At 37.4% G+C, this 27,642-nt stretch overlaps 1 long non-coding RNA gene across 1 annotated transcript in view; it reads left to right on the forward strand.

The window, feature by feature from the left end:
• The window catches only part of LOC143694700 (uncharacterized), a 120,174-nt gene that overhangs the window by 72,110 nt on the left and 20,422 nt on the right, over positions 1-27,642 (forward strand). The window contains exon 5 of the long non-coding RNA XR_013183354.1: positions 26,352-26,527. This is a non-coding gene — a long non-coding RNA (uncharacterized LOC143694700). The remainder of the gene's footprint in view (positions 1-26,351; positions 26,528-27,642) is intronic.

The following is a 27,642-nucleotide window of genomic DNA, read 5'->3' on the forward strand; positions in this document are numbered from 1 at the left end:
GGAGAATACCAGTTGATGAAATGTTTTTGCTTCACACAGAATCAGATAGAATTCAACAATTGTGCTCCAACCCAGTGAGCCAAGTGCAGGAGTTTTTAATGACACCTTGGTTTACAGATGATTTTGGGTTTGGCCACTCTTCTTCACTACCTCAAATCTACTTCAGGATTAGAAGATTGCATTGATTCGCTGTCAGGAAAGAATGTGGGTCTGACTTTGAGTGGTGACTGGCACTGTTAGGTCACCTAAAAAGTATGTTGTCCCTTGCAGGAGTTTGCTTAATGGGTGTACGAGCTTAAAGCACCTAGGTCTTGTGTTGTGTCTGTGTAAGTTGGACTGTTCTGTTCCCCCCATCATGCAATGGTTCTGCCCTGGTTCTCCCTTCCCTCCTTTATGCTGCCAGTTATCCCAACTCCTCCCCAGTTGCCTTGGAGATCAATGTACCCTTTCTGAAATCCCTCCCCGGTGCCCTGTCCGTCACTCTGTGCTCCCACCCTTCTCTCTAGAACTCTCTAGAAACTTCCAGCTAGAGTGTCGAGTGATTGGCTCAGGGGCCGGGGCCCCACCCTCAAGTTATCCCCATTGGTGTTCTCCCTAAGTCAATCTTTTGTATCCCACTCCCCTCTGAAACCTTATTCGTCCAAGGACTGACTCCTCCCTTGTGTCCCTCCCTCCTTATAAGCTGTTGCAACCCCTCTCTCTTTCTCTTTGGCGGTTGGTTCCCCTGGGGCCCAATAAACCTGGGTTCACCGCAGCTGGAGAGCGCTCTCTTCTTATTTCTGCTGACTGTAGCCATCAGCCAAGCCACGTCCTTCCACAAGGCAGCACTGCTGTCACAGCACAGCACGTTTGCCTCAGGTGCTGTCCCAAACCACAGAGATTGGGACAGTGCCCCCGTACTGCTAGCGGTGCTGGATAGCCAGCCGGGACATCCGAGAAGGACAATCCTTCTCCAGCTGGACTGCTTCCCCTAGGGATTTGCAAAGATACTAAAAAACAGCAATAATGGCAGAGAAGTAGACAGATATGATTTAGGGTCTTGGGGAAGAGTACTGCTTTATCTAAGTCTGAGTAGGCATCTTCATTGCTAATTTTGTTGTAGTTTTTAATAGCTTGTGTGGAAGTTTCTATATAGTGCTAATGTTGGCATTTCTCAGCCACTGTTCACAAGAAAACCCTTATCATTATTCTTATCTATATAAATGCTTGGTAATGGGGCAGCTAGTGGCTGAACGTTCAGGGAAGCCAGTTTATATATATATATATATATATACATATATATATACACACATATTTCAAGATTTGGTCTATCATGAGCCAGTGCTGAATTCAGGTCTAATTCCACTTTTTTCTGAAGTTGCTAGTTTGCATTATTAGAACTTTTATTACAAGGCTTCAGGGCTTTAACACTGCTTTTGGCAGTTTCATCCACAAGACTTATATTCAGCAGCTAACTATTTATTTGTGTATATATAAGTAATATATAAAGGTACACTGAAAGTGTAAGACATTTCAATCCTTTATTTTGTAATTAATTAAGTAGTCAATTAAATAGTCTCAGAAAAAATTATTCTGACATCAAGCTTTTTATTATATGGCTAACTTTGGCCATTATTACTTGAATCATTTGTCCTAATGAGTTGGTCATACTAAGATGAAATTTGGCGTTTCTGACTGGATCCTTCTACCTGTGAGAAGTTGCTGTGTTGTTTTTTATTCTAATTCCAATAAATTCAAATAAACTGGCTTAGTTTCAGCAAGTATTAATGTCTATGAACTTTATTTTGCTTTGAGGTATTGTGCAGAATGCTGCAGTTTTCAATTAATATAGATTGCCATGGTAGCTTGGAGATCTTTGGAGAATACTGATTTTCTTTTCCCCTCAAAAATAATTTAAAAAAATCTTCTACCTCTGTGACTCTTGATTTACTTCTGTAGAAAGGGAAATGGTAATCTGATAGCCAATAATATTGGCTTTCCAGGGCAGGTGATTAATTAATGCAGGTTTTATTTCAGATTTAGTAATAATTTTTATTTTGTTTCTCAACAGCATGGTAAAATCCCACAAGACTTTTGCTGCAACAGGAATGTAAAAAGTTAGCAGGTGTTATTAAGAGAGCATGTCTGTTGCTTTTGCAAAATGCCAGAAATTGATTGCAGACCAACTAGGGAAGACCTATGAGATCCTTCCAGTGTACACAAAAGGAATGAACCTATAATTAAATTACAGTTAAACACAGATGGTTATTTTACAGCAGGTGCTCAACTTTGGAAGTGTATCTCTGGACTATTTTTGCTCCAACACGGTGTTTGGTCCCTGTTGGGTTTCTGGCATCATTTTATGGTTAGATAAAAATATTCCTTTGTATACACTTTTTCTTTCCCCAGGATACAAAGCCATCAAATGCTGCAATGTTTTAAAGGAAAAAGAGAAGAAAAACAGGAAACAGAGATTAAACATAGCACAGGGAAAGAATATTAGAATATAAAAAAAGATGTCTTCATACTATTTATGAGATCTAGAGGACTAACATGTAATTAAATTAAGGTCTCAGAATTTTCAGTTATCCAAGGTGAAATAATTTCAATACAAATATTGTAACTGAATGTATTTTAATTTTAATGCCAAAAAGTATAACACTAGAAGGTGAAATCTTTGCGAGTTATATTTATATGATTTATGTGACCTACGACATGGGTTGATACTGAATGAAGTCTTAGTGAAATTTGTGATTCTCTCATTACTAAAACATTGTATATTGAACTAGATTTTAGAAGTTTGGTTTGTCAGGATAACGGAGGTTAATAGTTCAGCTTGGGTGTATTGATGAATGTCCAGAGGACATTTTACTTGCTGTAACCAATCGGGTCAGCCCCTATAAATAAACCATGAATAGAGATGTGGGAGTTCCAGAACAGTTTTGAGAGCAGCTCAGGTGAGATTTCCAAGGCTCTTATTGTTCAGTTTGAGTTTTTAATGTGCACCTCCACCTTCAAGCACAGAGTTAGTTTCTGCAGCCCTGAGGCTGGAGAAATCTCATGAGATGTCCGAAGAGTGAGAGGAATTTTGATGCTTTACCAGCACTGAACAAAAGGACTCCACATTTTCTTGGACAGTAAAATGGCTCCTTCTGTAGCTGATGAGCTGACTATTGTCTTTTGGTTTCTTTAGGAAGAGGAGTGTGTCTAAACATCTTATTTTGTAACTTACAGAAAGTCACAAAAGGATGTCTTCTGTAAATATCCCCTTTGAATTATTTGCTTAACTATAAAGATGCAAGTAAAGAAAAAGAAATTTCATACAGTGGACAGGTCATAACTTATAAATGGCCAGCCTGTCTGTTCTTTCAAGAAAAAGCCAGGACTGCTGTGCATACATGGTGAGAAGCAACCCCCGTCTTGAAGAGTTTGAAATGCCTGATTAACAAATCTAACAAAGCCTGTCCACTGCTGCCCTGCTTTTCCCCTCTTACTCTCTTATATATGCATGACATGTTTAGAAACATCTTATTTTCCAAATAGAGTACATCCCAAAAGCATTTTAGTGTTGTTCATTTAATTTTTTTCCCTTTAACCAGTTTCTGGGATGACTGGTGTTGTTATCATAGTTACAACGTGGACTGTTTCTCTTGTCATCCCCTTACAAGATGACATTTCTTACCAAACCCAATACGTTTACAATTTAAATTGGTATCTTTCAAAGCATTCCTTACTGAGATTTAATGCGTAGAATGGGTGGTTTAGAATTTTAAAAAATATATTAATCCAGAGGTGCATTATATGATAAGAGATGATTTTGCTTAGGATTTTTTACTTTATCAACATTATCTATTCACTTTTTTCAGGACACATTCTTAATTTTTTTTTAGCTGGTCTGTAATATTGCAACACTGAGATTGAACATTTTGTTGTTACACATGAAATATGACAATTTGCTTGAACATTAGTCACATGCAATTCAGTGCTTATTTTTGAGATTTAAGATGAATTGCAACATTTATTCTGTGAGAGTTATGTGAAAAGACTACAGTGTTCTGAATGAGTATTATACAATGTTGACTAGTTTTGCATTGTTTCTAGTTGAGATTCACCTTTACGGATTTTAAATTAAAATGCTTAACCTTATTGAGGCAAACATTATAGTTTTATCATAGGTCAATACAATAAAATGGAGAATGTAATGGTGGCATGGAAGAAAACATATTTACAGCATAATAGATACAAAGCTCTTTTTTCTTCTTTTTAAAGATCAATTCACATTCTTTTCTAATATTTAATCAGTCATACTGACACAGTGATTTACTTGGCATTACCTCTGATGCATTCCACTGAGACTTTGATTCTTAAATTATTTGTCTTTGAACTCACCATGACCTATATTCAGTCTTCTGTGGCTGATGAAAATTACTCCTTTACCTTTCACTGCTGATGACTAAACCACCAAGACAAGAAATATGCTTTGACATTCTTAATACCCACATTAAGTTAGTTTTAAAGTATTAATATATGAGAACTTTTTCACCTTGTGTATGCCTTGTTGCTGTAGCAGTGCAGGTCACAGAGGTCTGCAGGGCATTTGGGTGCTGGAAGCCCAACCTGCCAGGAGCATTTCAGCCCTGGTAGCAGGGAGAATAGAGATGCTGGAGTTTGCAAAAGTGATCTCATCTAACAGCAGTCTCTGTGGGAAACTGTGGGAACAAAGAGAGCAAACCAAGTGTGTCACAACAGCAGCATGATAGACACAATCCAATTACTGTAATATTATGCAAGATAAATTGAACTGTTAACACTAATTTGGATTCTTGAACTTTCTAGTCTGTTATTTCCCCTTTGTCATCTTGGGTTTTTTTCTATTTAGCTAATGGACATTCTTTCTATTACACAGGAGGATTTTTTCCCTCTCTCTACTTGCTTTTGCTGCCAACTGCTGCATCTCATATCTGGGAAAGAACAGGTGTGTGAAAATACTGGATTTGGCAAATATTCATTTCAATCACACGTATTTGTATAATCTTTAATTGATTCCCATATTTCCTGGGATCTCAGGCAGATATTATTCAAAGATTAAAAAAAAACCTAAGGAAACAGAATTAAGACACTCTTTATATCCTGGAGATGCTTTCCTCAGCTGCTGTTATTTCCATGATCAGTGTCATAGTGGCAGTGATGGAGGTAATGTTGGATGAGATTTTGATGTGGTCATGTGTCTAATGCACAGAAGGTATAAGTGCCTGTAGTGAGAGATAAAAGGCATCATAAGGCATTATAAAAGGAATTATGGACGCTCTGTTTACCTTCTGACTATTTACAGTGTAAAAATTCACTCTTGTAGAATTTCTCTTTCTTGAAAGAGATCTCCTCTCTCTTAACCTTGGCTCTGGCACTCTGAGTGTCTCCAAGCCCACAGTCAGGCTGTGTGAGTTTGTGCTGCTCCTACATTGCCAATCTCTATGTTCCCCACCCAAAGTGCCCTGTGAAATCCTCTGTCCTGCTGACACAGGGTCACGGATGATGCTGGACCCACTCTGAGTCCTTGCTCACCTGACAAGGAGGAGCTAAAAAACTCTATTTAGTGAGATAATCTGCCTTGGAAGAAGACACTACCTCTTCCCTATGAAAAGAAAAAGTAGGGAGTTCTCTTTCTGCCTCCAAGACCAATAGACAGAGGGGGAGATTTGAGGAAAAAAGTGATCAGGAGAGGAATAACAGAAAATTCAGTAAAGATAAACCGGTCTATTGTGATAGCATTCTCAAGACATAGAAACAAACTGTCTGAATACTCTGCATGGAGTGCCCACATGGAGGGGGAGGTAGGAAAGGCAACTGCAGGCAGGAAAATGCTCTGCCTGCTTACTGGTGAGAAAGCCCGTGGTACAGTCACCTTCTCTAACCTGTCCTTGTTTGTTTTATTTAAAATCACTGTACTGTTGACAGCTGCATCTCAGAACTAGGCTGCCTTTTCTGTAGAGTGCCCTAGCCTAAGTTGTCTGCTGTCCTTTGAACCTGTCTTGTTGCTCTTTGTTGCACATCTCCCTTTGCCAAGCCTTCCCTTTGCCAAGCCTCCCACTCAAACTAGACCTATGGCAGGGAGATGGCTTCTTGAGGAATTTTTAAAGGAACAGTGTACACAGCCCAGTGTCTCTCAGCAGTGGTTAAACCAAGAATGTACATATAACTATATATAATATAATTTAAGTACAACAAAGCTGTAAAGTTAGAGTATATACATTACAGATCAAGCACCTTTCCTTAAAATCTTGTTTTCTGGCTGGCATTGCAGTCAAACTTCAGAAACTCTTAGTAGACAGATGTTATCAGAAATTTCTCATATAGATAGACCCTGTCTTATCTCTAATACTTATCTACAATAGGATGCATCTCATGCTCTTTTTAGCTGTAAAAGCATTGGTTTTGTCTCCTTTTCCTCTCTCTCTAAATACAGTTTGAGACTGTAAAGGCACCCTAAAGCTGGGTCCTTCAACATTTCAGCATGATCTCCTGGGACTGCTGTTCTCATTTATTAAATGTAAAATGGTTTCAGTGCTTTATCAATGAGTTGCTCAACAATCTCTTCCTTTGTATCTGACTCTCATGAAATGTTATGCTCACTTTATTATTACATTTTTTCCATTGTTGCCTTTAATTAAGTTGTAAAGCTGTTGTCTTTGTGTACTTGGCTCCCAAAGGGGGAATTATAGCTAGGCAAAGTTATTACTGACAATATTGTCTGAAGAGAGATGTGAAGATATTATGTTCATGGTAATAACAGAAAAGGAATTCCCAAAGCTGACTTCTAATGTACATGCCGTTCCCATTCAGAAAACGGGAATCAGAGCTCAATTCTTCTTTTGGGTAAAAGAAATGACAGTAGGTGTTAATTTCATCTGATTTCTTAGTGGCACCAAACCTTGAAATCAGCTCTATGGAAACACAGGTGCAACCTTCAGTCTGAGGCCATGGGGGCCAATGTTATATGCTGAGTAGGTACATAACACTGCTTGTTACCAGAAACAGCCCACATTTTTCTAAAGGAAAAAGAGAAAAAAATATTTAAAGTGAGGTTTTCCACTGAAAGCAAAACAAATATTTAGAAATCTAATTCCTTGATTGTATCCCTAGATTTAGGAAAATTAGACCTGACTTTGGTGTAGTTTAGCTGGTCTGCTGGAAATAGGAGTGGTATTTTGGGAGGCATCAGGGAGCTGAATAACCACTGCCTGATTAGGATGCTTGTAGGAAGCAGTCTGTCTGGGTATAATGAGCACTCTGAGGAAGCAATGATTTCCAAATGGATTCTGGGAACATATGGACTTATTTATATGCAGCATAGTGAAATTTAGTACATGAAAATGGGACAGGACAAATATCCTTTCCACCTCTATATATTCCTATGCTCAAAGACTTGTTCTGTGCAAGAAGGGGAATGCATCAGGTACACAAAGCCCAGAATTTATTGTTAGTTTAGTTAGGAGTAGCATCAAAATACAATGGTGATTACTGGTTCAGTTACTATGGTACTCCTATTTACAGCATTGTAGCTAGATTGTTTAACTACCTTTAAAAATTAAAAGAACTCTTGAATGTTGAACCTTTCTGGGTTTTGGTGTTATGCTCAACCTGATGCTGCCCTTCCAGGTGCAGATCTTGGGATTGCAATCCTAATCCTGGGGTTGCAGTGCATTGCCAGCAGCTTGCAGGGGTCCTGCAAGGAATTCCATGTTTCTGATGGAGGTTTCTTTGTCCCCTTTGCTGGGGCAATCATGATGTTCTTTATGCTCCTCTCCAAAGGCTTGGTCATTTCTGTGTTTTATGAAGCTTTCTATGCCTTGCTCTTCACGGGGCTGCAGCTTCACCTTTGAGCTGCTTTGGGACACATTTTGTGTGTGCTCAGTAGCTGTTCCATGTCCTTTCTCTTGCCCCTATAAGTGGTCTGAGTACTTTTCATCTGTCACTGTTGATAGTTCTGGGCCTGTAGATGAGATTCAAGGGAATGGTCCTGCCTGGGGGAAGCTGTGATCTGAACACATGGGATTCTCTTCCCTACCACACTGCAGTCTGCAGAGCAGCAACTGGGAAACACCTAAAACTTTTAAAACAACAATAAAATAAGGACTGAACATGAGCCATTTTTAAAAAATACTTTGTGCAATATTAAATTATCAAATAAGAAATTTTTGCATTATTCACCTTGCTTGTGATGAGAAAGAAGAGTGAGTTAAAACCTTATTTTTTGAGCCAAATTTCTAGTTGTTTGAGTCTCAAGAGGGTATTAATATTTTCATTGATGTTGAAATAGTAATTCCTAGCAAAGTTGGGGATAATGCTGTAAACATAATTAGAAATTAATTCCAGAAGAATGCTCAGGCAAAATAATGGAAAGCTCAGATTGTGTTGGCATAAGTAGGTGTCCTAGTGCTTTTAACCAGAGTATCTTTATGTACTTGAGTATTTTGATGAAAAGAAAGAAAACATACTGCTCTTTTTCTTCTTTGGAAATATATCCTGAAAGACATTCACCAGACATTGAGAACACACCTGGTGTGTTCTCAAATTCATGTGCAGATAATTCAAGTTAAATTTTGGGAGTATGAAAATAGAATTACACTTAATTGATAATTTTCACATGTAAAGAAAAGTAATTCACAGATAAGTGCTGGCATGCTGTATTTCCAAACAATTCCTTCTAAATCTGAATGAAGCACCTCAATTAATGCATGAATGGTTATTTAGAAGCCAGACCTGTATTTCATCATTTTATTGACTGTAAAAAGCAGAGGTTATGGAAGGTGTGATTTTGTTTAACATAGTACATCAAATTCAATCTGCTTTAATCCAGTATAGTAAATCACTCCCTTTCTTTTTAAGTTACAAGCTTAAATTAATATTAGACACATTTTAAATACATTTACATCAGTAGTAGTATTTTAGCAATATTATAACTTGCAGCAGCTTTTAATTACTGTGCTTGGGGATGTGTTTCTCAGAATAAAATAGGTCCCTATAATATCCATAGTAAGTTGTTTGATACTTGGACTGTTGGTTGAATCACTGATGAGGGGTATAACATGTTCTCTAAGGTAATTGGTTGATGAATCTGCAGTCTAAATTTATACAATTTGATTAGTTCCACTGGCAGATAATTGGTAATTAGATGGTACACAAAATGTCATTTTCTTCCATGCTTCATCTTTCAATCTTAGTTCCCAAATAACATTTGTTGGAATATAAAATTATAGGCTAACATGAAAACAGTTTTATATCCTAGATAATGCAATGGAATAGAGAATTTGGATTGATTAATTGATACGATTTTCTATACTGATGGTAACAATTAATTTATTCTTTTTAAAGAAAATATGATTTAGGTTTATTTTTCACCCTAACATTTTAGAGACAGATCATCTAAAATGCAAACCCTTTAGCTTGCAGGAATAAAGCATGAAATGACACCACCCATGTTGTTTGTCATGTTCAATTCTTTTTTTATTAAAATCTGTTCTCTCTCTATGGTTTTCACAATGGATTATTTTGACATATATGAAAATCTTACTGAAGGTTTGAGATATCTATTATTGGTTAGTTATAAGACAAATAACTGTGAAATTTGACTATTAGCTTAGCAGAGCAGTGGTGCATGTCCCATTATTTCAACAGGATAAGGCAGCAGTTTTATTAATTTAGCGACCAACAGGAGCTAGACAAGACAAAAGTTGTCTTCAGATTGTTTGGCTTCTTGATTCCTCACTGAATGCTCTTCATGAGGTTTGCAGTGAAGGCTGAAAACCAAGGCAGGGCAGCATTTTTGCTAAGGGAGACAAAACCCCTTAGATTCTGAGCCTGTCTTCAGAAATGCGTTAGCAAGAATTAATCCTGGGGGGGAGTGGGGAAGTAGAACTGCAAAATAAATAGAGAATAATCTGACAGAGAAAAGAGCAAAGTGAAATGAGTGTGGGGGAAGTTGCATGATTTGGGCTGTACCCAAATGTAAAAAGCAATAAAGTCTAAACACATGGAAAGTTGTACTCAGTTGTTGAATCCCCTGGTGTTTCTTTGGCAGTGTACACTTGACTGGGTTTATTTAAACTCTTTGCTTCCCCTTCACTCATAATTAAATAACAACAAAGGGAAACAAAGGGTTTGAATCTGCAAGTTCTTGCACTGCACACATTCACCTGTGTGCTAGCACTTCATAAATCATTACCCCACGAGGATGGTAGTGTTCTGAACTCATTTGGAGCAGACATAAATTATTTTCAATGTTAAAGCCAGTAGAGAAGCAGGTCATATGAAGCTTTTATAATTTTTCTGATTTAATTGATGTTTTTAAAGTTCAAACCTGGTCTAGCTGAGGAAAAACTCCAGCAAGGATTTGCACATCTTTATATTGATTGTGTACAAAACTGTTTATCAAGGGTAGTTATTGCCATGGAGATCACAGGGAAGCCTGATCTTCTTCCATGGCTTTTGCTGGGACGGATCAGCAGCAGGTGTGAGATACTGTGAGGAAGAGCAGCCTTTGCTGGGCCTTTCCTTGTTGGAATGGAGAAGGGCAGAGCCAAGCCTTGCTGCCTGGTGCTGGCTAATGTCTGAATAAGGGGAACCTTGGCTCCACAGATGCCTCAGCAAAGCCTGAAAGTGCAGTTTGCTCTCTTTTGCCTGCTGGTGCATCCCCTGCTCCATGACCGCTGCCAGAGGCTCCTCCAGCTTTGTTCCCTGCTCTGCAGCACCCCAGCCCCTGGAGCTGCGGTGCTGTGCTGTCACCAAACTCGGGGAGCACATGGCTGCTCCGTGGAGCCTTTGTGCATGGGGATGCAAAGGCCCAGCTGCACCCAATCTGAAAATACAGGAAGTGTAAATGATCCTAATAGTGGCTGGATTGGGTTTTTGAGTTTTAGTTTGGTTTTTCTGTTTGTTTTGGTTTTCTGTTTGCATTTTTCTTTTTTTGCTTGGCTGTTTGGCTTGGTTTGTTTTGTTTTTGTTGTTTTCTTGTTTGTTTGTTTTGTAGAATTGTAATAAAAATGTGTTCAGTTCTAGTGGAAACATTGACCAGTCATGCATCCACTCACTCACCATGCATCCAGTCTTGCAGCCCTCTGAAATTTCTTGGTCTAATAAGACAATTAATGCAGTGCTTTTTTAGTTCTTAGAGTTTCAAGAAAAGAATGGCTATTGCTCAATTGTACAGCAGACTATAAATCTCTAGTTTATGCCTAATTACTTTCTAGATTATGCATTGAATCTTCAGGTTGGCATTGTCTTGCCTTTGGTACTGAAAGTTTAAATATTATGTCACAGCATTCACATATCTGTTTCTCCTCATATACAGAAGTATTTAGTAATCTTTGAATGTTCAGTTGTCTACTAATTGTCCCTTAAAAACAGTCAGTATGTACTAAACTGTGGATTATTTTAAATCATCAGATCTAGTCATTTATTACAGCAGTGGTGTGGAATTTGGTTTTTAATAATTCACTTGACCTTTTTCTTTGATGGTAGCTTGCTTTATTTTTCCTTTCTCTGAAGTAATTTTAGGTTCTCATTGCTTAGAACTTCTCAATACATAAATGTTCAGTAGATATTTGCAGAAAACAGAAGTTTTTTTTCCTTCTCAGGAGGCTAAAATACTTTGGTTTTCATCTTTTAAAGCAATTTTGCCTTTATATATATTTTAATTTCCTGATGTTTGCTGTTCATGGAAATCTTTAATAACCCTTTTAATGGTATTTGAATGGAAATTAAGATGGAATTATAGAATTATTTTGTGCTCTTATTTGTGAAACAAGTCTAGATGTGTATGTAGAGTTAAGTTTGATAAAATTTAACAAATTTATGCTAAAACTGATGTGTTTTGCAGGAGTTTTATAGCAGAGTTACAGAGCTACTCAGATCAGAGCTATAGAACTGTTAGATCTCATCCCCTGAACCTTGCTTTTTAAATTACATAATTAGAAATGAGAAAATAAACTTTGGTTTTGTTCATTCCTTCTTTTTTCTCCCCCTTGGATAAGCTAAGTAGTAATTGAATCAACTGAAGCTTCTTTACCTTCAGGAAGGACAGTGTTTTTAATCAAAACTTGCAAACTTGGAAGTGTTTGAAAATTCCCAGTTCTCACTATTGGTGAATTTACTTGGATTTGAATGACAGGACATGATTGTAAAAAGGCATCAGGGTTCTGGTGCCATGTGAATACATTTATACATAAAAACATGGTCTAGAATAAACCAAGAATTCTTTTTATACTCAGAAATCAGAGCTTTTCTCTTCATGCTTAGAAACAAAAAGAAGCCTAGATGAAAAGTCACTGGTTTATATGTTCTTACAGTTTTAGGGAGCCTGGTTTTTGTTTGGTTTTTATCATGCTTCAAGCTGGCAGAACCGTGCTGCACCAAGTCTGGAAAGAGGGACTTGCAATATGTGCAGGGGTTTGGCAGCAGCCAAACGTTTCTGCACTGACCAAACGACAAAGTGGGAAGGAGGATCTGCTCTGGGTCTGACAAACAAGTTCAGTTCCTGTCCCTGCTTGCCACCTTTCTGTCCTGCCTCCTGTTAACAAAACTGTACCAGGAACAACTCCAGAGATGTTTTGACTCTTTATAAAATGCCATGGAGTTTTCATAAGAGTAAAGCAGTCAGTGAGGATAGATGGAATGTGGTTGTTCACTTTACAGTGGGTTATGTATTTTCTCCTTGTGAGAGCTACGTGGAATTTAGAGGCAGTGTTTATGTATGTTCTAACTCTGCTGTGGTGTATGTTGTTTATAGCAAGTTCATTTTAGAAAGATTCAGCTTATGTTTGCAAAGCAGATATTCTTGCCTAACATTTCTGTCCTAGAAGATGGTGTTGCTTGAATAGGCTAAGGGTTGCACATTCTTATATGTAGCTAATCGTGAGCTTCTAATTTGTTTCTCTTAGCTTTTCATGTTCTTACTGTAAATTTTTGAGGAGGGGTCTGATTTGTTTAAGTCTCAACAGTTGAGAGGGTTTTTTTTGCTTCAGAAGGCAGGTTTTCTGTACAGGCACAAATCATGATAATGTGTTTGTAAATATATTTATCCAGTTCTTTTATCAACAAGCAATTTTCAGTGCCACAGCCAAGCCCCTGGTCAGTAATTTTAAAAATAGCTACATTGCTCATTTCATTCCCTGCAATTAACATCTCTCACTCCCAAGATTACACGAGGCAGGAGTTATGTAACTTAGAAGTTAAAACTTAGCTATCTAAACAAATGTTGCAGAGCATGTGGTTTTAGCAAAAGTTTACAGAAGCTTTTTCAATGCCTTGTGTGATGTAGTATCTGCAAGAAACTGGGGCAGAAGTGACTCAGGAGATCTCAGTTTGATGTTCAAATGGGTATCAGATTTTCATATTTAGGATAAGGATGTGTGCCTCTAATACAAAAAGTAGATTTTTTTCCTTTCCTTCCTCTCAGTCAGGCACCTGGTTTCTTTCAATTTTTCTTGCTTTTGGTCCTACTAAGGGAGGAGTAGCAAGGCTTGCCAGTTTTTGCTCATGGATTAAACCAGCCCTGCCATATTGGCCAAGTTCTTACATTAATGGTGCTGATAGTTTTCAAGTGTAAATGATTCCTAGGTAAAAGTGTCTTTGTAAATACAAAACCATCAGAAACACACTTGCATTGCTCTCTGTGGATTCATGGGTTAATGCATGTGCTTTGTGACAGAAACAGTGGGCAGTCCTTTTTTAGAATATCATCCCAGTCCTGATTTGCTTCATTGTGATTGTAAAGCATAAAAAGCATCTTTTCTTCTGAATTTATGTGAGAGGACCAGTGTGTTTTTCCTGTTTGCCAGTTAGGTTTATTGTCAAGCTTTTCTTCTTTGAGCACCATAATATCATCCTTATCTTCAGAGATTTGTTTGTGTCCTGAGCAATAGATTTTTTTGTAATCTGTATAAAGATGTTTCTCTTCGCTGCAATTTTTGCTACTTAATGCATGCCTCTGAGTTGTCCCTCTACCTTTCTTGGCTTAACCCACTCCAGGGGATAAAATCCCAAATGAAACCATGCATTATGAATGCACTCTGGGAATAAGCTGTATTTTGAAAACCAACACTTTCTAGGTGCTTTAATGTGTCTTAAAATGAAGCACAGCTAAGCAGGTTACTAAACAAACCACTATCTTCACAAGCCCAGATCCCTTTTTTGTTAGCTTTTTTTTTTGCTACAATGGGGCCACTCAAGCGTAAATTGTTTGATTATGCAAAATGGATAATGTCATATTGTCAGTGCCATAAATAGAAAAGAGAGGAGAAGCAGCAGTGTCTGTGACTTTTGCTGTTCTTCCTACAGAAAACTGGGGTTTCATTCATCAGACAGATTCATCCTTTCAGAGGCAGCACAGAACCAGTGGCCTCACCCAATTTTGTGTTTCAAATGGCAAAGGTGTTGTGGCATGGACCACTGCAGATCGCAGTTAGTTGTGTTTTCTTGGGGTGCAAGGGAAGGTGAATGGGAGGGATGGAAGGAGACAGTTCAAAATTTCATCTGACATCTCAAAACCAGGCAAACTTCTCCAGGCTGAGCCCTGGTGATGCTCTGTGACTTCCTGTGGGAATCATGACTGGCTTGATTTCATTACTCATTGGGGCCCTACAGGAAGGATCTCTCAGGCAGTGTCCTATACCCTGGTGATGGCCTGTGAAGAAGAGGAGGCTGAAGAAGGGCATACTTGGTTTTGTTGTCTACAAGCTGGTAGATTCCATCCCAGACAGATGAAGTTTTATCAAAAACTTTACTTGGAGTACCTCTGAAAGAGAGACTCTAAGGTAAGGGTAGCAGCCAGTAGATCATTACAAAGGTTGCAAACAACATATTCCTGTCCTGAATCAGATTAATGTTGAGGAAATTGGTAGCCAGAATAATGAAGGAAAATGTTTTTGAAAAAGCCAATTTTATCATAACTCTAGTTTTGTAATAGATAATTAGAGACTATCTCTTTTTTTTAAAATAGTTTTTGTCTCTCATGCCTTTGATCTTTTACATTTTTGTGCATGCAAAAGTTTGTGTGCTCTTCATCAAACTGTAAGGACTTTTGTTGGAGGTGAATCCTTGATCCTGTAGGTTTTAGACAAATTGTGAACTCTGAATTCCTTTTGCTTGGCCTGTCTTGTCAGGGGTCACACCAGAAACACGTGAGCTGCTATTTGAGTCCACACCACATGTTCTTCTGTTCCAAAACTATGAATTTGTTTCTATTAAGCCAAAGGAAATTAGTTCTCAGTAGAATTTCTCTTTCCAACAGTTTGAAAAGTTTAGTTTCAGTAAGCCTCACAGAAATTCTCTATCCTGGTCTAGAAAGTGAAGTTTTTAAGTAATTTCATGATAAATCTAAAGTAGAGATTTTCTTTCCCTGTGTTTTCTTTCCCTCTCCTTAGAGCTATAAAACAAGGAGTGTGGCTACAGCCCTGAATGAATACCCAAGTTGTAACAGGGAAATCTGAGTCCCACAAAGAAGTTATCCTTTGTTATGGGTCTTTCCTCACTTCCCTGTTGAGCTCACTCATACATCACATTCTTCACCTGCCAGTTCACTTTGAGTCATACACTTGTTGCATGAGTGTCTCCCTTCTTTTTGAAGGGAAATTGAGAAGACTTTGGAACAAAGCCACATCCGTGCATTACAAGCCCTACCTTGTAGCTGAAGGTACAATTTGTGCCATCCTTTTTTAAAATTAGTTTTCAGTTTGAAGTGAAAGCTTCTTGCTTGATTTCAAGTGCAGAGAGTTTAGGTGAGCAAGCTCCTTTCAAGCTGTGTAGGGGAGTGAGCTGAGGAGGGCAGACACCATTTATGCAGGTGTTACAGCACTGTCTCCTTGTGAAAGCATTATTTTAGGCAGTAGCTTGAAAATTTTAGCAGTGGGTGTTGACTGCATTTCTTGCATTTTTAAAACAGGCTGCCAGCCAGCAAATGATGTGACAGAGAAAAGGCAGCTGCTCAAGGCCTCATGCTGTTTCAGCAGTCCAGGCTACTGGGACTGATTTTCTAGAACAGTTTTCAGACGGACACCCCAGGACGTTGTCTCTGTAACAATTTCCCTTCTTATTAATTTCGTGCTTCAGAAAGTGAGAAAATGGTAGGATTTCTTCCCCCACTTCACAGTAAATGTCATGAACAAATCTTCCCAGCTAAGGGATGTCTGGGGTACAGCACAGTCACTGGCATTCCTGACAGTGACTCTTGTCTTGATGCAGACTGTGGGTAGAGCTGTGGCATAGTGGGCAGTGCGGGCCATCAGTACAGAAACATGAAACTGGAATTCTGCAGAAGGAGAAAACCTTGGTTCTGTTAGATTAGGGAATGTTCTGTCACCATGGGCGTTTCAGTTCTGCCATCAGATAGGTAGATATAGATGGAAAGGGATTGTTATCCCATGGACATTCAAAGTGGTTTTTATAGATGGCTTTCATGGCACAGAGGATCACTTCCAGATGGCACCAAGCTGGGAGGGGATCCATGCACTTTGTAGGACAGAATTGCAATTCAAAACATTTGAAGAATTTAAAATTTGGTCTAATGTGAAAAGCTATAGTTGATTAAGGAGAGTTCAAAGTACTACTCTTGAGGAAGGAAATTTATGTATAAAAGTTAGAGACTGGCCCATTGGATAGCAGTATCTGGGTCACAAGCGTGATGATTTAGAAATGCCCCTTTGCAAATCATAAACTGAACATGAATCAGTTTTGTTTTTCTATTGTGGAAACAGGCAGGCAGCCCTCATTCTGGGATGTGAAAGTGTGAGTGTATTCAAAAATAGGAAATAATCATTCTGCTCCACTCAGTGTGAATAAAGCCTCTGTTGGAGTCTTTTTTCTATTTTTTGACATAAACTTCAAGAAATGTGAGGACAAATTGGGGAGGATTGAGTGACGCAGAGAAGGAAGGATCCAAAGTGTAGCAAATGTAACTTCTAAAAAAGAAATAGGTTATTGTTGGTATTAAGAATGGAGAAGACAGGACTTGAGGTATGGCAGGTCTTCAAATGATTGAAAGAAAACTGAAGAAAAATCCAAAAAAGCTCTCCTAGCCTCCAAGGAAGTTGAGCTTCTGTTGCAGAAAGTGAGATTTATATATAGCCTTAATAAAACCTTCCCAAAGTAAGGACAGTGGGAGATATTCTCTCACACAAGTTTCATAGAATACAATGAAATCTCCATCACCAAGGGATTTTATGAACAGGATGTACAGCCATCTGCCAAATATAGTTTGGATATTTTTAATCCTTTGTTGTGGTAGGAGTCTGAGAGTAGAGGACTGCTTGACGTCTCTTCCAACTATTTTTTTCTATTATTTTCTACATGCATTATCCATATATTCAAAAACCAATCAGGACTAAGTGTTTTTTCTCTGAAAGGTTATAGATTTCTTTTTTATAAACTGTTTTGCAATAATAAAAATACATGGGTTCTACTTTTAAATTTGACATACAGTTTGCAAAAGTATATGTACCTTGCTGAAGAACAATTCAATTTAGACTTCTACCATAAACATGCTTTTTTAAATTTTCCCTTTAGTGATATATATATATATATACATATTAAAAAGTATGCAAAGTAAATAAGTTTAAACATTATTCATAGAACATTTTCCCAAGGGAAAGCACACTATTATGTGTTCCCATGCCATGAGTACTATCCTTGAGCTGAGAAGAGGAGCAATAAATAGGTTGAAATGTTTTATAATGCAGAGTGGAAGAAATACCTTAGTGCCTGAACTGATTTAAATACTTCTGAAAGTACCAATTCTGATGCTTTAAAATTACACTCCTCTACAAATCTGCCGCTCCTGTTAGGATAGAAAATTCTTGAGCATCTGTGTTAGCTGCAGGATTTACATCTTCCCATCTAAGCTGGGAGGAGGGTTACAAACAGTGCCCAGGGGCTGAAATTCAGTACAAATGTAGACTTCAGCAATGCTGCAACACGTACTTAACAAGAACTGGGGGTGGCATTAAAGCCTGGGTTACAGCTGCTAGCATTCATGGCATGGCAGATCACTCTGTCTGACATCCCTCCAAATTGCAGGCACTGGGCATCAATACAAGATGCTACAATCCTGCTTTCCACTGCAAACCATTTAAAAGTTTGATGAAGGCAGAAGAAAGGCCAAATGGACAGTATTACCAAATATTCTATCCATCCCCTCCAGCTGTTTACTGGGGTCCAAAGGAAGCTCTCCAGCTGGAAAATATGCCCTCCAAATTACCCAGATATGAGATTTTCTGTTCAATCATTGTTTTAATGTTTATCACAAAGTCTGTGGAAAAACATGGTCTCTCTTTTTGATGGCCTGCTGTTATTTCTGTGGGTTTCTGACATAAAATTTGGAATATATTTTCAGACTAGCCTGCCTATATGTGTGTCAATATGCATATACAGAGGGATAAGAGCCTGTTGGGTGCAATGATTGCTACAGAGCATTTACCTGAATTCTCAACAGTTACAGCATTTTGTTCATTGAGCTGTTTCCAGTTGGCAGAGGTTATCCTTGAGGGAAAAATCTGAGCACCAACAAAATGTTTCGGTTAGATAATCAAACCTTGGTGGAGTTGATCAGCTGGCAGTCCTCCAAACCAGAACCTGACATGCCCCTGCTTCATTTATTTGTTTTATGCAGATTCTCATTTAATAAACTGTAAATGAGAAAGGGAAAGCAGTTAGGTTCTACTGAGCAAATTTGTAATGTTTTCTTTATTTAGTTCAAGAAACTGCACACTGTAATGTCAGGCTGCATTTACAGTACAGGAATTCTCTCCAGAGGACTGGAAAATAATTAGAAATACACTAGTTATTTATAACAAAAATTCTGTAAACCAGAAGTCTGCAGGCATTGGTGCTTTTGGTGACTAAAATTGTTCTAGGGATAGATATCTTAAAATACAGCAGATTTGAGATATTAAAGACAAACAGTCCTACTACAACTTCAGTTTGATCTTTCATGTTATTCATATGGATAGATATTAAAAACCCAAGCACAAAAATATACAGAGAATGTAAGCTTAAATATGTTGTTTAGACCAGCTTAAAAGACACATCCTCTTTATCTGACATTGCTCCTAAAATCTGTTATCAGATAATCATGTTCTGCCTACAGACAAGCCAGAAGTCATTCAAGTCATTCTATATTTGAACCCATTAGTGTGTGTGTTGCTGTTTGGAGTTACTTGAATCAGCAGCATGTTACTAAATAAAAGAAACACATACTCAGAGAAACAATCTAAGATATAACATTAAAGGAAATAATCAAGCAACAGAATTTTGTAGGATGGCTAATGAGTTTATTTCTACTCTTTGACTCTACTCAGAATTCCCAAATCAATTTGTTAGTAAAGGGAGGGGAAATCATGGTTCAATTCCAGTTCACTTTCTAATGGGGGTTTTAGATAGCAACTTTTATGTATGTAGGCAGGTAGGTGTAATGATCTAATAAAAATACTTACCTGTCTATCATGTCCCTAATTTTTATGATAATCTGGGTATACTGCTGAAGATAGAATTTCCTTATATTTGTGGTTTTACAAGTTTGATTTAATTATCCCTGAAAAAGTTTTCTGTCCTGTTTCAAATTCTGGTTGATTTTCCTTTCTAATTAACCTTTGCTCCCTGCTTCATACACATACTTTTTAATTGTTTAATTGCTTGTAAAGCAGGGACACTTTTGACTTTGCATTCAACCATGTCCCAGAGTACATTGTTGAGCTCAGGGGGGTAATTCAGAGGTGCTTTTGTGTGCAGCACTGTTTGAACTGCAGCTGCCTGCCTGCTGACAGGTAGGGAAGTCACTGTCAACAAGATTTAAAGTTGCTGTCATGTTTACACAGTGCATAGAAAAGGTTGAGAGAGTATTGTGATTTTGTTGAAATTAAGTACCAGCAGGTACTGGGCCAGAGCAGCGTGCATTGGTTATGATTAATGTTTGACATCTGCATCTTTTGGAGATATTTTAGCCACTTTTCCTGTCAGATGAGATGTGCACTGCGATATGTTTCCAGTCATGAGGGGAAGGTTCAGCGTGCTGAGGTTTCCAGGGCTTCAACTGAACTATTTAAAGTCATGTAAGTTCTTAGTTCTAAACCCTTGTAAGGATTTTCAATAAATCTGAGCAGTTGGGAATTCTGTGCTTCAGTGTCAAAAATCCCACTAGACTAAACAAATTTTAAAGCTATTAAACACTCTCCCTTGGTGCCCTCTGTGTTTTCTACTTGGATCTCCTGGTAACTGGTGATGAGTGGTACCAATATGGATCTGCTAAAGGAATTGTTTCCCCTTACATATGAAAATTTCTATCAAAAGTGAGAAATTGTTAAGAGACAGAAAGGGTTTGTTATGTATATTTTCAATTCAGACTGATATTGAGGTATTAGGAACAAAGATTCAACAGTTAAATACAATTTTTGCACATATTTTATTAAAGTTCAGGGCAGCCCAGCAATGCTCTTCTGCTCTCCAAAGCCCTGTGTAGACACAGATTTTGAAGAAAACATCTTACACCATGATTCTTTATTTCTGTCTCAAATGAACAAACATTGTAGCAATATTTTTGAGTGGTTCTGATGGATGCTGTGGATGCTGTCCATGTGTTAATTTATTGGAGAAAAAAATGAGGTGTGTGCATGTAATTGGATCATAGAATGGTTTGGGACCTTAAAATGGGGTGGTTGCAATCCCCGTGCCAGGGAAAGGGACACCTCACTAGGCCAGGCTGCTCAGAGCCTCATCCAACCTGGCCTTGAGCACTGCCAGGATGGGACATCCACAACCTCTCCAGGCCATCTAAGAGTGTTTCCAGCATTCATTGAGCTGACTCTAAATCAAAATGCATATAGCTCAACCCCTCTGATGTTTGAACCGGTCTGAAATCCAGGTCCATATTTTGGAATTGTGAGATTTTGATCCTGAATATGTATTTTTTCAAAAATATATATTTTGACATGTGCTTGATATATAGAATTTGGATATAATATGAACTTGCCTCTCTGGCAGGACTGTCCTGTTACTTCCATGTGGGTTTTCTCCTATGGGAAAAGCCCAGGACAAAATTGATAGTAAGCCAGAATATACTATCTGTATACATTCCATTGTTCTCATTTTATAAAGCATCTTAATAGATGTCTTTAGTTTTCTGCTGTATTTCTGACAAGCTCCCATAAATATTCTATTTTAATCACCTAGAAAATTTGAAACCTTCCTCTGTGCCTTTCTAGGTGTCATAATCAGTTACCAGGCTAATCATCTGTAGTGACATCACTGCCAATGAGTAACACTTGCAGGTTTTATATCTGGAGCTGATGACCTTGCAGCCAAGGCGTACTCAGGAGATGCATTCTGAAAGGATGGAAATTTGTCTCCTTTACTGTTGTTGTGATTTGGTGCTGCTGTGTCTACTTTGCATTAATACTGATTTATGTTTCGCTCCTCTGTATGTGATATGATGCTTGCTTTCACTCTAGGTCACAAAGCAATCTCTTTGAAATTATTAGAAAAATAGAAATTATTTATAATTATTAGTTTCAAAGTGAAGTAATTATAGCCCATCCCTCATTTATGTGTCAATGAAAACAATACACATTAGTTTCAATAGGATTAACACTGCATTGTTTACGTTTGTTTTTTTCCTGCACTCTGATTTCTGTATTTGTGATACTGAGGGAGATGTAATCTGTAGCTGTGTGTTTTGCATATTAATTTAATGCAAAGCATGAGAAATTAAATTTATAATATGTTTCAGCATTTTTGTTCATAAGCTTGTGTCAGAGAACAAAAAAGTCTTAGCAGGCAGAAGAATCAGAAGGGCCAGAGGATGCACAAACAGGTAAAATGTGACAACTGATAAAATAGTTGGAAAGCAGCCATGTGTCTGATACAGACATCAGGGAGAAATGTTAAGCACTTCGTCATTCCTGCCCTCCAGTATCTGATGCTTCTGATTTCTTCTTTATTGATTCCAACTAAAGAAAATATAGAGGAGTATAGAGGTGACCCATTTTGTTGACAGATACACATGTTAGTCTTGTACTCCCAGCAAATAGTTTAGACATCAGGAGTAATGGCTTATAGGTAGGAGATAAACACAATTTCCTGTGGATTCTAAACCAAGCGAATCAGCAGACACAGCCTGCTTTCAGAGTCTCACTTGTTTAGCTTTTATTCAACAGATTGACGATTTAACAGGACCCTGGAAATTCTAAATTTAAAAAAAAAAAAAAGTCCCAAAAAAAAAAACCCTGACCAACTGACTAACTAAAACCCCATTAACGAAAAATTACTGCAATTATTGAACTTCCGTTACTTCTAGAACAGAAGTTACCCACTGGTAACAAAACCAGTGATAGACTACGCCCCTTCAACCTTGTGTGATTTCATAAGCCTGATCATTTCATAAGTTGCAAGTAACTGATGTCCTGCAGTACATGTGATTATGCTATAAAAATGAAAATTGGGCATCAATTGTTACTATTGAGGTATGAATTCCAGCCAAGAGTGCCAGTAAAGGATTTTCCAGTCATATTCCATCTAGAATCAGTATCACACCTTTCCACACTGTGGCTATGAAATGTCACTGGCAGTTGTTTGGAGTCTGTGTGCAGTATTGACCATCAGGGAAACAATTCCTACATTTGTCTCACATCGTAAAAGGGTATGCCAAAGCAATGAAGTAAAAATGCAGCATCTGAAACAGTGACAAACTGTTGCACAGTGATACTATTATCATTCATTTTGATGCATAAACCAGTCATGTTCTACTTTCACATGTCTTCCTTTGTTTATTTAGAAAAATGCTCTTTTCAGTTTAAGTTATAGCTTTAGAAACATGTGAAACCTCTTTCCTTCATGCTCAGCTAGTCAGTTTTCCAAACTGTTTACTAAGGAGATATGAATTGTGGAGCAAAAAGGAATATCCATCTTTTTTTCAGGAAAAAAATTCCTGCAGTCTCCTCCCCAGGAAAGAGCGTGTCCTGGATGCTCAGCATATTTCAGTGTGCATTGTTCCAGGGCACAAAAGATGGCTTATTGTGTTTCATTGCACATTAGAAGAGATTGTGAATGAGAGATCCAGGTGTTTGCAGCAGGGGTTTATGCAGCACTGTTGGAATTAGAATGTCTTTGAAAGGGAGCCTGTGCCTGGTCCATAATGAACCCAGCACCTCCTGCCCACCCCTCCACAGCCAGAGCAGTTCCCATCCTGGTCCTTGGAGATCAGATGTTGTTGATACAGCAACATGGGCAATTCCTAAATTATATGAATGAAGTGTTTTTTCATATCTCTGCTTTCAGTGCATGTCCCACCCTTGTGTTTTTGGGTGGTTTTACTTGCTGTTTGTAGTGTCTATCAGAGGATTTTTTGTGCAGCTATGAAACTTAGTGTCCTGCCTTCCACAACCCTTTATTGATTCCCTTAGCAGATTACTTAACAAAAAAATTTGGTGTAATTTTTCCTTGATGTATATTGTTTACAGCACAGAAAATAATTTGTACTTATGTAGCATTTTTAATTGTTTTCATGTAAATGTCTCTTGTCCTTTGGTTTGCCTATGTCAAAGTAAACCAAAAATTGGAAATTGATTCATTATCTGTAAGGCTCTGTATATTCTAATCCTCATGAATTTCTATTACTCATTGTTATTGGGACTGGAATGAAAAATTATTACATGCAGAGATCTAAATCTAGAACTATAATTATCTATGTAGTAATTAAAGGAGAAAAGACTATTAGAAAATTTTGTAGTTTTTTCTGTGGTTACAAGCACAGTGTTAGACTGGGTATTCTAATTCAACATTACAAAATTGAAACAAAAAAAAGGGAAAGGAAAAAGTATTATTAAAAAGTCAAAAATAGTGGAAAAGTGAGTTAGCAAAATAAGCTTAATGGGAATCCTATTTCCCTATAATTCTTTGACGGACATTTTTCTGTTGACATAAAGATTTTTAGATATACAGATATACATGTGGACTTGATTTTTTTTTTAACTAAGACGAAAATTTTTTCATGTTATTATTTTCAAGAAAACAAGAAAAAGTCAGATTTGTTACATCTAAATAAGTCTGGTAATAATCTTTATTTTACGTGGATGAGTTACTTAATTGCACTACATTCTACAAAAAAGGCTGTAAGCCCACATTAAAGTAGTGAATAAAGATGTAGGTTAAAATTATGTCTATTTCTATAAGTCTTTAAATAACACTGCAGGAAGCCAAACACCTTCTGTTGCTCTTGAGCTGAAATATGTGGGTGCAGGGTAATGACAGAATATTTTTAAATAAGACATTAGTCTTTAGTTAACCTTAGTGAACCAGTTAATGAGTGAACACATGTTAACAAACCAATTAAAATCCCAGAAAAATCTACATTGAGGTAAAGAAAAAAAACCCCAAAACTTACAGGACCTGTAAAAATGGTTTCTTTAAGCTTTCTAAGCAGAGGTAAAAGGTTCCTGCTTAATCCCACATAGCTCAGGAATAGATTATGTTTTGCCCTTAGTTTCTCAATTTCTGGTGACAAATTCTCACTTATAAACCTAACCATGGTGTAGTTCATAATAGGAAAACAATTTGAAGAAATAATAATCATTTGTGGACTGTGGATAATCTAAAAACCCTGACAGTTAAGAACAAGAATGGTGTTCCCAAACCTTTATATGACAATCTTACCATCAAACCTGAGTGGGATTTTTTCTCAGTGTATGACTGTTTCTCCTGAACCAAAACACCTTTCATGAGGGATTTCAATTGCTTTAGGAATTGTCTTTAGAAAGAGGCCAGAGATGCATTAGTTTAGACATCTACCCTCAATGCAGTCTTGAGACTGTGCACAGCAAAGCTGGATTAAATGATTAACGATTATACCAGCCTTAAATATCCATAATGGCATTTGTATAATCATAATTACAATTATAATTATAATTATTAATATTACTTATGTTATTTAGTTCAATTAGATCTGAGAGCACAAACATAAATACGTGACCCATTTGACTCATTAAAGTGTGGTAGAATATTCACAGTAAATAGTTATATTTGCAATGGAACCGCATTGAGAAGTGATTTGCAGTTAAATCTCCATGTGAGAACCCAGTTAGGGACCAGCTCTTCCTTAAAACCAGTAGCTCTCCAGGAAAGGGATTTAAATTGAGAGAGGAGCAAAAGTGAGCTTTTGTGTTTAACTGCGCTTTCGAATAACTTTAGAAAACATAAAGTTTATGACTAAATTACTTCAGTAAAGCTGAGATCTAGCTTTTTGTTCTTTATCTCTTGTGTGTCTCTTGCCTGAGTTATCTTTCATTTTTTCAGGTTTGGTTTTATTTTCTCACATGCATTACTTGACTCTATACAGTGATTCTGTTTTATCTTTTCTCACAGGTAACTTTTCACTCTCATCCTTTTTCTCATATATAGAGTAGTTGCTCTGAAAATATTACTTTAGACTTCCAAGATAAGCCCACAAGGCCTGTACATAGGGTTTGGCACTTAGTTCAATTATAAGATTGAAATTAAAATATGTAGGAATTAAAATATGAAATAACATATATCACAGAATAGTTCATAATTTATGGACTATTCACCAGTTTTTTATAGAGTGAAATATAGTAGGTTTTGAAAGATTTAAGGACAGAACTCTACTGAAAGTAAGATAAATTTTGGAAGTGAGTGCTCACCTTTACCAATTATTATTTCCCCTTACAGACTCTTCAGGAACTCCTAAGCAGTGTTGGGTTTTTTTTGTTTGGTTGGTTTTTGTTCAGCTGATGCTCCTACTAGGTATCAAATTTTACTTAAAATTTTTTACTTCAATTAATTCAAACCCTCAGTTTGAAAAGTTAATTTGGAATTCTACCATATACTTGCAGTCCTCAACCTCATGCCATCCTCAACTCTGTAAATCACCTACTCATAAGCTAAGTCATTAACAGTCCTAATGAAAATTCTGGATGGATCCAAACCCAGGAAGGTTTCTTCCTGGGAAGTCTCCTTTGCTTTTGGTAACAAATGATGAAAAACTAGTTTTGGACTATGTTTTTTCAGCCAGGTGTTGCTCCTGGCTTTTTTGCTTTTTACTTGGCCAGTGTGCTTGTGCTGATGCAAATGAATTGAGGTGCTATCTTAGTTTTCTTAAAATCAGGATGCAAGAGAGTTTATTTCCCATCTCTTCAACACAGAAGGTCCTCTAGCCTGTTGAAAATTTGGTGCTGACACATCTATACAGTCTGCAGTGTTTCCTGTACTGCCTTCCTGACAAGGAGGTGGAGAAGTTAATGCAGAAATTTGGGGGAACTGAAGGTTACTGTCTGGCCTGTAATTTTTGCTTTTGCTCTTTCTTTTTTTTTTAAACACAGATACTTTGTTGTCCCATCTCCCATCTTCTGACAACGTTGTGAGATAACCATAAGGAACGCAGAAATCACTTTGGCCAGTGCTTTAAATATCCTATAAAACTGAGAACATCCCAATAGCCTCAAAACAAGCTGCTTTGTGGACAACTTTCTATACCATGCTTCAAATTGCACTTCAGGTGACTTTTTAGTAAATAATATCAAAAAAACCAACATTTGCTAATATTGTTAAAGTCTGCAATATTTCTCAGTGAATTTAGTGCTACAGCTACATTTTTATGAATATTAAAACAACCCATAAGAAGGAAGCAGGAAGACATAAAGAGTTTTCACTCAAGAACTTAAGAGAAAAAGAAACTAATAAGTCAGCAGTGCATTTTATATGGCTGAAGGGAATTATTTAAACTAGGCAAATTTGTACTCTGCTTCTAGTTTCTTATTGATTATTGGATTTATTTAGTGTTTAAACTATAGCATAAAGAGCATCCTGCTGTTTATAAGGTTTATCTGGTCATTAATGCTTAACACTTTACATCTGCAGGACACTTTATTGGAAAATATCATTGATGCAACTGTTTCCTCAAGGTGTAAAATCTAGACAAGAGAGAAAATGATTAGTCACAGTGACAGAGTAAACGTTTGGGAATCACTTTTTTCTGTGCATATCATTAAAAAAATCAATAAGATGAATATATGGAAGTCAATAGTATTTACTATAGAAGAACAAGGGAAAAGAGAGCAGCCATACTTTGCATTTCTAAGATTTTGCTCTGTGACCAGGTCCTCTTGTGGGATGAAACTTTGAGGGGTTGTATTAAAGGTCACCTTTGCTGTGCTGTGTTTGTTCTCTTCATAGTGCTTCATGGAGAATGACACTCAGATGGCTTAGTTCTAAAATCCCAAATTTGCCCTCTCAAATTGTATTCAGAAAATGAATCCCATGACTTCATTTCTAGCCTGGCTTTTGCATCTCCAAACTGTGTTTAGTGTGCTTTGGATGATTTTGCAAATATAATTTTCCTGTGCAGGATTGTGCATGACTTATTGATAAATATGCAAAAATATAACTCTAAAATCTATTAACTCTTCATCCTGTGCTGTTTATGGAAGATTATAATTCTGTATTTCCTCCCCAAAGGAGAGGCTATGAGGTAATGTGATATACCTGTGGCTAGTGGTGTGCTTAAGCAAAACAGGCATATTGAAAAGCTGAGGAATTTAAATATGTCCACTTATATCTCTGTATTTCTGCTTTGTGGCCAGTGCTTCCATTGCACCCAGCTGGCCTCACACT

The sequence above is a fragment of the Agelaius phoeniceus genome, chromosome 8 (genome assembly GCF_051311805.1).
Source record: "Agelaius phoeniceus isolate bAgePho1 chromosome 8, bAgePho1.hap1, whole genome shotgun sequence".
Taxonomy (NCBI): Eukaryota; Metazoa; Chordata; class Aves; order Passeriformes; family Icteridae; genus Agelaius; species Agelaius phoeniceus.